Consider the following 9,109-nt stretch of genomic DNA (forward strand, 5'->3'; position numbering starts at 1 on the left):
TGGGTCGGTCGGCACTGCCGAGGCGGTACCCTACCCAGTGCCCTAGCCGGCCAGGGTACCCACCCGGCCCCGCCATCCGCTACACCCGACCGAGTTCCGTTGCTCGGACTCGGCCGCTGCCTTCGCACCTAGTTCCTCGAAATTCGAACTGCTGCCGCCCCGCGCCGCCCCGAGCTGCCCCCGCGACCACGACTCGCCGCCACGACGCGCGGGGCGCGGGGCGCGGGGCGCGGGGCGCGGGGCGCGGGGCGCGGGGAGCAGGGGAGGCACCTCTGGCACCGCCACCGCGCTCACACGTAGCATTAGGCATCATTAAGGCGGCAGCCTAGGCGGCAGCATTGGCACCGACCGGGCCGAGTCGGCCGAGTCCCGTTGCCAAGTTGCCGACGAAACGTCCAAGTGGCAGTGGCGTCGCCGGCGTCGCCCCAGTCACGTCCCAGTGCCGAAGTGTCTATCGTCGCGCGAGTCACGCCGAAGTGTCGCCGAAGGGATGCCACCAAGTGACGTCAAAAGCTACTCGGAAACGATTTTAGAATTGATTTGAAGTAAGGCCGAAAACCGCCTTTCGCTGTGACGTCGAAGTGACTTTGAAGTGACGTCAAAGTGTCAACGACTCGGGCGCCCTGGTCCTTATCTGCGCCTCGGTCTTTAGCGGCGTCAGAGATGGATCGGCGGAATCACGACTTGTGCCGCAACGTCGCCCTGCCTCGCCCTGCCTCGCCCTGCCTCGCCCTGCCCGCCTCGCCCTGCCTCGCTCTGCCCGCCTCGCCTTCCGTGCACTTCTTCGCTCTTCCCGGAACCTACGAATTTGCTCTGCCTGCCCGGCCCTGCCCAGCCCTGCCCAGCCCTGCCCGGCGCGCTGCATTCAGAGCGAGCGAGAGGGAGAGAGAGAGAACGGGAGCCCCCTCCCTTCCCATTCATCCAGGCGCCAAGCCACCGCGAGTGCGAGAAAAACGCCGGCACTGTAAGCCGAGCAAACTCCCTTGCGCGTCCCGTCCCCGGCTGCGCCTCGTCACTCTGTCATCTCTCGCGCACTTGAAACACCCTCAGGTGCGAGAGAGACGGTGACGAAAGGACCGCGCGACTGGGCGGCGTGGACGCGCTCGCCCCGCACCATCGCGCCGCTCAGTTCAATAATTACGTGAGAACATTTCGCGTCGCGTCTTCGGCCTGCCTTGCCTCGCAGCCCTTAATGATTTTCGAGCCCCTCCCCCTCCCCTCCCCTTCCTCTCCACGCAACGTGCACAGCGTAATTGTTGAACGTCTCTTATGGCAACCTGGGCGGCCTCAGGCCTCGCGCAGCCTCAGGCGGCCCCAGGCTGGGGCTGGACGGCCGGCCGTCGTCACGGCGTTTAGTGAGCCTCCTCTAGACGCGGCGAGGCGGGGCGGGGCGGGGCGGGCGCCGAGACGACACCGACGACGCCAAACTGGCCGCCCATTACGAGCGAGATTGCTCTTAGGCACTTGCACTTCTTGGCGTCGACGAACCCGACCCGCGTGTCGGCCGGCCGCCGTGCCGCCGTGCCAGCAGAGGCTGCCAGGGGCGGCACGGCACCTCGCCGTCGACCGCCCCCTCGGCCGCCGCACTCAGTGTGCACTACAACAGCTTACAAGCAGTATCGTTCAACTCGCTCTACGCCGGCAGCAGCACGCGGCAGCTACTTGGACTCGGACACCCACTTTCTCCACGGTCTCACAATACGCCACAGCAACAACGAAAACAACAACAACACCAACGACGACGAAGCCAATAACAACAACAAGCAGCAGCGTGTCGTGGCGCGGTGCGCGAAGAAGGCTGCGGGTCCGTCGAGTCCGTGGGGCCGGGCAGTGCAGGCCGATTGCCCATTCTTGGATGAAAGGCCCCCACCCCCGGCCGGCGCGCCGCTCCGTCTTTCATCCGCTGACACATCGCGCATCGCGGAGGCAGGCCGCATGGCGGCAGCGGCGGCAGCCTGGATGCATCACCACCTGCTGCAGGGGGCCGCGGCGTTGCGCAAGAGCCGGCAGAAGCGCCATGAGTCCTGAGTGCAGCGCTACCGGCCGCGGGGTCACCGGGGCGCCGTCAAGTAGTGCGCGCTGAGCCCCGCCAGCCCCGCCAGCCCCGCCAGCCCCGCCAGCCCCGCCAGCCCCGCCAGCCCCGCCAGCCCCGCCAGCCCCGCCCGGACGGCCGCGCTGCCGTGTGAGGAAGTCGGGGGCGGCGTGGGCGCCGTGTGACGCGACGACGCGGAGGCCGTGGTGGAGGCCCTGCTCCCTGCTCTCCCTCCGGCCCGCAGGCCCACACACGTCACCGTCACTCGGAGATGCGCGGAGGCTGTGTGGGACACAGTGTGGGACCGCACGGGGACGGAGTGGTCGCTGACCCTACCCGCCGCTCACCTTGGCCATCCCCTTGACGGCGACCTGGCGTCGTCCTGACCGCAGCAATTAAGTCCGCGACCGCCACGCCGGACGGATAAGTGCAGCGGGGACGCCGATGGACGACGACGGCGGCCACCCCGTGTTCCAGGCCGTGTTCCAGGCCGGCTTTCGCCGACGCGACGACCGGCGGCGCCGAGCAATCAACAGCTCTTGAATCCCAATGCCAATCGGCCAATCGCAGTCCCAATTCGATCCGCCAGTCCGCGATTCGTCCGGGTCCACCCACATGCACACGGCATTCGCCTCGGCCAGGCCCGGCATTCGCATTGGGGTTCCCTGGGGTTCCCTGGGAACGGAGCCGCGGCGGCACGCGGCACGGCCGGGCGGGAGGGCGGCCGCCTCGCCTCGCTTCGGGACTCCGGGACTCGACTCCGGGACTCGGATCGACGCGAGTGTCGCGGCGCGCGGAGATGGGGCTAGACGGATGCGCGGTTCACTCTCGCGTTCGAAGCCAGCCGCGCTGAATGAGAGTCGAGGGTCTAGGCGTTCCCATGGCGCCGGCAGCACGCTCTGTCTCTCTCGCACCTGTGCGGGGTGACCTTTGAGAGGGACAGAGACGGAGCGACGAAAGCGCCAGTTCAAGCCTCGCGGCGAGGCAAAGCCAGGCAACGCCAGGCAGAGCGCGCGGCGCCGGCGAGAGTCCCATTCAAGCGCGGCGCGGCGGCAGACAAACTACGATAAGGAAAAAAACGTGAAGCATCACAAAAAAAAAAAAGAAGGGCGTGACAAATTTTTGGTTACGCAGAGGCGCGAGTCTTCGCAGTGCTTCGCGGCGGCTAAATGGTCGCCGGCGGCCTCTCTTTCTCCTTTCAGCGCGCAGAGGAGCGAGTGAATATTTTTCACGTTTCGCGCTGCGGTGCGACGAAAAAACTGCACAAAGTAAAACAAATTGGGCGGCTGAGTCATAAAGAGAGGAGGTGCATGGACAGTCGAGTAGTGGAGCAGCAGGTCAGCAGCGCGTGGACCCTTCCTACACGACACACACACACACACACACACACACACACACACACACACACACACACACACACACACACCTACACACACACACACACACACACAAACACACACACACGCGCGCGCGCGGGCACTCCTCTCTGGGGCACTCAGGCGCACACAGTCGCGGTCCGCCACACGGGCACGGCGCCGCCAACACACCTCGCGGAACAAGAGCACACCGCACGGGGCTCCTCGTCGATAGCACACTCTGGGCCGCTCGTCGCCGTGTCCCGCGACACCGTGTCCGTGTCCAGGGAGTGTGGTACGGAGGGGCCCCCTCAGTCCCCTCCCCCACAGCGGACCGCTGGCCGCGCCAAAGGCAGCCAGCCCGGCGCCGAGATAAACCGCCTGTAATTTATTCAGCACCGTTTGTAGCAGAGATAGTTAATCAGCGAGCAGATTCGTGCGCGCCGCTCCGGGCCGCGCCGCTCCTCCGCCGACTTCTCCCCTTCCTTGCCTCCTCTTCCCCTGTTGTGTTCCTTGCGCGCTCCACTTGCGCGCGCCGCGGTGCGCCGAGAAGAAGGATTGCTCAGAGAATAGCCGCCGCCGTGCTACGCCGCGCCGCGGCGCCGCGCTCCGCGGTCTGGCCCATCCGCGGCGACCGGGGCGACGCGTCCGCGGCGACCCCAAGTGCGGCGGGGCGGGGTGGGGCCGGCGCGACGACGCGAGGCATCGATGCGTCGGGAAGTTGCGCCACATTTATGCAGAAAAAAAGAACACAACACAAAACACGGCGACAACAAAAGGATTTTCGCAGTGGGGTCGCGGGGCTTTCTACACGGAGATTGAAGCCCGCCGATATCGCGAGGCCGTTGCCGCGTTGCCGGTCGCGGCGCCCCGGAGGGGCACTGGAGGGGCACCGGGGGGCGTGCAGCGCGGTGCAGCGAGCCCCAAACAAAAGGCGTTTTAACCTTTCTCCGCGGCAAGTGCTTCCTGGGTGGTGGGTACTGGGTACCGAGGGTACCCCAGTCTTGTCGCGGCGACTCGCCAGCTCTCGGGTAAGCCCGCGCCGCCCTGCAGGGCATGCGCTGAGGTAACCCTCGACCGGGCGCCTCGCCGGGCGCAGCAGGCAGCAGATACAGTATGCAGGTTCGTTTTGAACGCCCCGGCGCCGCAAGAGGTACCCCTGCACAGTGGCTGAGAAGACCGGTGGAGGCGGCCAAAATTCTACGTGCGTTTTGAGCTCCAGAGTCGCTGAATGGGACTCAAACCGAACGTGTGATCCCACCAATGAATTCCTCGTTCGGAGAGCAATCCATTAGTGGGGTCACGCGTTCGGTTCGAGTCCTGTTTAGCGACTCTGGAGCTCAAAACGCGTCTGGAATTTTGGCCGCCTCCACCGGCCTTCTGGCCCACTGTGCGCTGTGCGTCTGACCACGAGGCGTCTCTAGTCTGCTACTGACACCAGTCGGCTCCGAGCCGGCGCGCTAAGTGCAGCGTGAATAACCTATTAATTACTCGTTCACGGCCCTGCGCAACTGGGCGATGCCGGGCGATGCCGAGAGAGAAAAGGGGGTCCGGGTGGGGGAACACCAACACCGCGCCGCATCGGTTTGAAGCAACGCGCCGTAAAGGACAGCCCGCTCCACCCCCGCTTTGCTGCTTTGCTCTGGGACGTACTCGGACGTACTGCATAATTGCGAGAAAGTGAGACCGTATGCGCGGCCGATGCAACTTGCGGGCCGGCCATACGGGCCCCGCGCCGCCCCCCGCGGCCCCGCGCGGCGTGCAGGACCACCGCCGTCGTCTGCCCAGTCTGTCGTCCCCGGCGGCGCGGCGCGGCAAGCCGAGCCAAGCGGTGCGCCATGAACGGTGTGAAATGAGCGGCCGGAGACTGAATGGGGATGCGCAGCGCCCTGCAGACTGATTCCGAGAGTCGCTCTGTCTCGCTCGCACCTATGGAGGTGCGCACCATATAGGTGCGAGAGAGACAGAGCGACAAAAACGACTCTCGGAATCAGTGTGCTGTCACCGGCTGCATTGTCTCGGGCGGGGGCCGGTGACGGCGGGACTCATGTGCAAAGTTCATCGCCATCCCAGCGCCGCCAGCGCCGCACAGTGAGAGCGAGCGCGGGGCGGCATGGCTAGAGGGGCGCGATCGCCTTGGAGGAGCGGGGCAGGATCAGCGCCGCGGAGGGAGGCCGGCCGGGCCACTGTGAAGAGAAGAAGCTCCTCGTCATTGCCTTTGATTTGGACGTGTTTTTCACTCCCCCTCCCCTCCCCTCCCCCCGGCCGGCCTGGGCGAGGCGGGCGCAGCGAGGCAGTTCGGGCAGAAAGAGTGGAAAAGGAGGCAATGTCTTCCGGGCCGAGGGCCTAGCGCGCCGTGATCTAGGCATTTCGGGTGTCAAAGCGGCCGGAAAACAGGCCGGCCGGCTGGAGCCCCGGCTGGAGCCCCGGCTGGAGCGGCTAGCTGCAGCCACTTTGGGCCGTCACCGTGGACGCGTCAAAGGGACTCTCTCCTCCGGACGCAAATCGCGGAGACACGGAGACACACGGAAGCGCAGTGCAGGGCCCCTGGGGCGAGGGCCGGCTCACCTCACCGGAGCACTGCGGGCGGCAGAGGTTCCGACTGCTGCAGCTGGATGGGGACGCACCTCACCTGCAACAGGACAAGGTGTCGTTCAGGAGAGCTTGGTCGCGGCGAGGACGCAGCAGTGGCTGCTCATACCGAACAACGCTCTCGCACTCATAACGGGCAATCCGTCGGGGTGCGAGAGGGACGGACCTACGAAGGACGGTTCGAAATCAACCTGCTTACAGCGGACCGCGCAGTGCGGGGCGTAGACGCCGTAGACGGTTGCGCGGCGCACCGCACCGTCGGACACGCTGACACGCAACTCACGCCGCGTTCGCACCGTGTCATCACGGCAGCGGGCCTACATGGCGAGGGCCTACATGGCGAGGGCCTACATGGCGAGGGCCTACACGGCGCGGATGCGGGCAGTGTGCTGCCTGCCAGTGCTGCCGACGCCCGCTCATCAAACGGGCAATTTTTTACTCCTCGCGGATCATGTGATGATTGGAGCAACACTCACACACTCACACACACTCACACCACGCGCCCGGCGCCTCTCCCGATGACGCAGCACCAGTAGCGCGGCCCCGCTGCGAGAGCTCCCCTCCCCCTCCCCCCGCACAGCCGAATTTCGCAGCCACGGCGGCCGAAAAGACGCGAAAAGACGCCCCGACGTAAGAGCCGCGCCGTTTTGTGTGAAAGCGTCGGACTTATAATGCACGCAGTTGGCAGTGTGGCGCAATGCGGCAATGCGGCGGTGCCTGGACTGCGTCGGACTGCGTGCTGCGCTTGGTGCTGCGCGCCCCGCGCCCCGATACACGTTCGGCCCTTGGTTCGGCCTTCTTTGTCGGCGGCGCACCAAAAGCACCAAACGCGCACACATGACGGCATCCCGAAAAGTGGTCGCCCAGTCCGGAGTCCACGGCGCGAGGAGCCACGCGGCGGCATGCGGTTCGTTGCGGCACTCGGTGCTGCGCTCGGCCGATGCCACACTGCCTCCATCGCTCTGTCCCTCTCGCACTCGCGGGGCGACTCGTAGGGCCGCGAGGAGACGGATCGGCGAATGACTGAACCGGCGCGCTGCAGACCGTTCTCATCGCCCTGTCTCTCTCGCACTCACGGGGCGTCCAGTCTAGGTGCGAGGGAGACAGACTCTCAGTCTGCGTGTCGCCACGTCGTCGTGCAGCGCGCCCTGCTGCTGACAGTCCGCCGCGGCGGCCGGCGTTGTGCACGTTGTGCAGCCCGTGGCGGTGGAGCGGAGAACGGCCATCGTCGCCCCGATCTAACCACCACGTTGCAGGAGGTGCTTCAAGGAGGGCAGGGCATGCGGGCAGGGCGGGGTGCAGATTCGCGCTGCGGGACGAGGACGGGGCCCAGAGGCGTCTAGCGGTAGCGGGCACACACACACACTAAAGACGCACACACACACACACACACACACACACACACACACACACACACACACACACACACACACAGCTGCGCGCGAAGGGAATGCCAAGCGGCCACTATCCGCGAGATGACCGCCGCCCTGTGACGGCATTCCCCGAGGTCCGTCCCGAGTCCGTCCCGTGTCACGCCACGCATGTGACGCTCGCTAGTGACACGCCAGTGACAGTGAAAGTGAATCCGGCGTTCCGTTCGCTTGCACGGCAAAAGTACCACCTGGGATTCCCAGGCGCATCATGGGGAATAGGGCCTATTTTCCAGGCACCGCCTGGGAATCCCAGGCGGTACTTTTGCCGTGTGCAGCGCGGTGCGCGCGGCGCCACGCGGCGACCCCGCAGTCGTGCCCGGCAACGCACTGCAACGCCGTCTCGTTTGTCGGATTATTGTTACACGAAACAAAACCGGTGCCGTAAAGAGCTTTCTCATATCAACACCATCATCATGCCGCCGGTGCGAGTGAGCTAGACGCGCACGGTGGCGCGCTGCGGGCCCACTCCGAACGGTGTGCCTTCGTCGCTTTGTCTCTCTTTGTCTCTCATTGGGAGCCCCGCAGGGGTGCGAGAGAGGCAGAGCGACAGAGCGCCGTTCGAAAATCGGCCCAAAGTTTAAAGCTGGCGACTCAGACAACCACCCTTCACCCTTCACAACCGTGAAAAAAGGAGATGCGCTCAAACGCAGCTTTCAAACTTAAGGCGGAAAAACCGCGCGTTTCGATTTTCCCGCCGATTATCTACTCGTGTAATGCGAGTCGCGGCGTCGTTAATGCGCCTCATTGTGCCGTCCGTCTCTCTGTCTCTCTCCCTCCCGCACGCAGTGGCAACGCGTGGTGGCATCGCCTTTAATGCGCCTCATTGTGCCGTCCGTCTCTCTGTCTCTCTCCCTCCCGCACGCAGTGGCAACGCGTGGTGGCATCGCCTTTAATGCGCCTCATTGTGCCGTCCGTCTCTCTGTCTCTCTCCCTCCCGCACGCAGTGGCAACGCGTGGTGGCATCGCCTTTAATGCGCCTCATTGTGCCGTCCGTCTCTCTGTCTCTCTCCCTCCCGCACGCAGTGGCGACGCGTGGTGGCATCGCCTTTAATGCGCCTCATTGTGCCGTCCGTCTCTCTGTCTCTCTCCCTCCCGCACGCAGTGGCAACGCGTGGTGGCATCGCGAGCGACGCGAGCCGCGCGTCTTGTTCCGATTCACTTTCTCTGCGGCGCCGCCGCGCCGCCGCGCCGCGCAGTGCGAGCAGCAGCAGCCCATGATGGACGTGACGGGTCCGGCGGGCCGTCGGCAGTGCGACGCCCCGTCTCTCTCGCACTCCGACGGCCGTCCCCGCGAGTGCGAGAGAGACGGGGCGACGAGGCTGCGTCTGGCTGGGTCTGGCGCGCCCGGCGTGCCGCACAGCAAACACTTTTATTTCTCATACCGACCGGCCGGCCGGCCCGTCCGCGTTTTTCCGGTGCGTCGTGCGCCGCGCATCCGTCACTGTGCCGCGCGGCGGCGGTCCGAGCCGTGCCGAGCCGAGCCGAGCCGAGCCGAGCCGAGCCGAGCCGGGCCGGGCCGTAAAAAAAACTGAAATAACTAGCCTGCGAATCGGAATACGACCGGCAAACTGGCACACGCGCAGGAAAGAAAAACGGCCAATAACATTGGCGCTCAACACGTGAAACGTGAGGAAGTTGTTAATAAAAACAGGACGTGCTTTAGTGTGCTAGTGTCTCTTTTCTCCCTTTTTGCAGTC

The sequence above is a fragment of the Thrips palmi genome, unplaced genomic scaffold (genome assembly GCF_012932325.1).
Source record: "Thrips palmi isolate BJ-2018 unplaced genomic scaffold, TpBJ-2018v1 HiC_scaffold_10, whole genome shotgun sequence".
NCBI classification, from domain to species: Eukaryota; Metazoa; Arthropoda; class Insecta; order Thysanoptera; family Thripidae; genus Thrips; species Thrips palmi.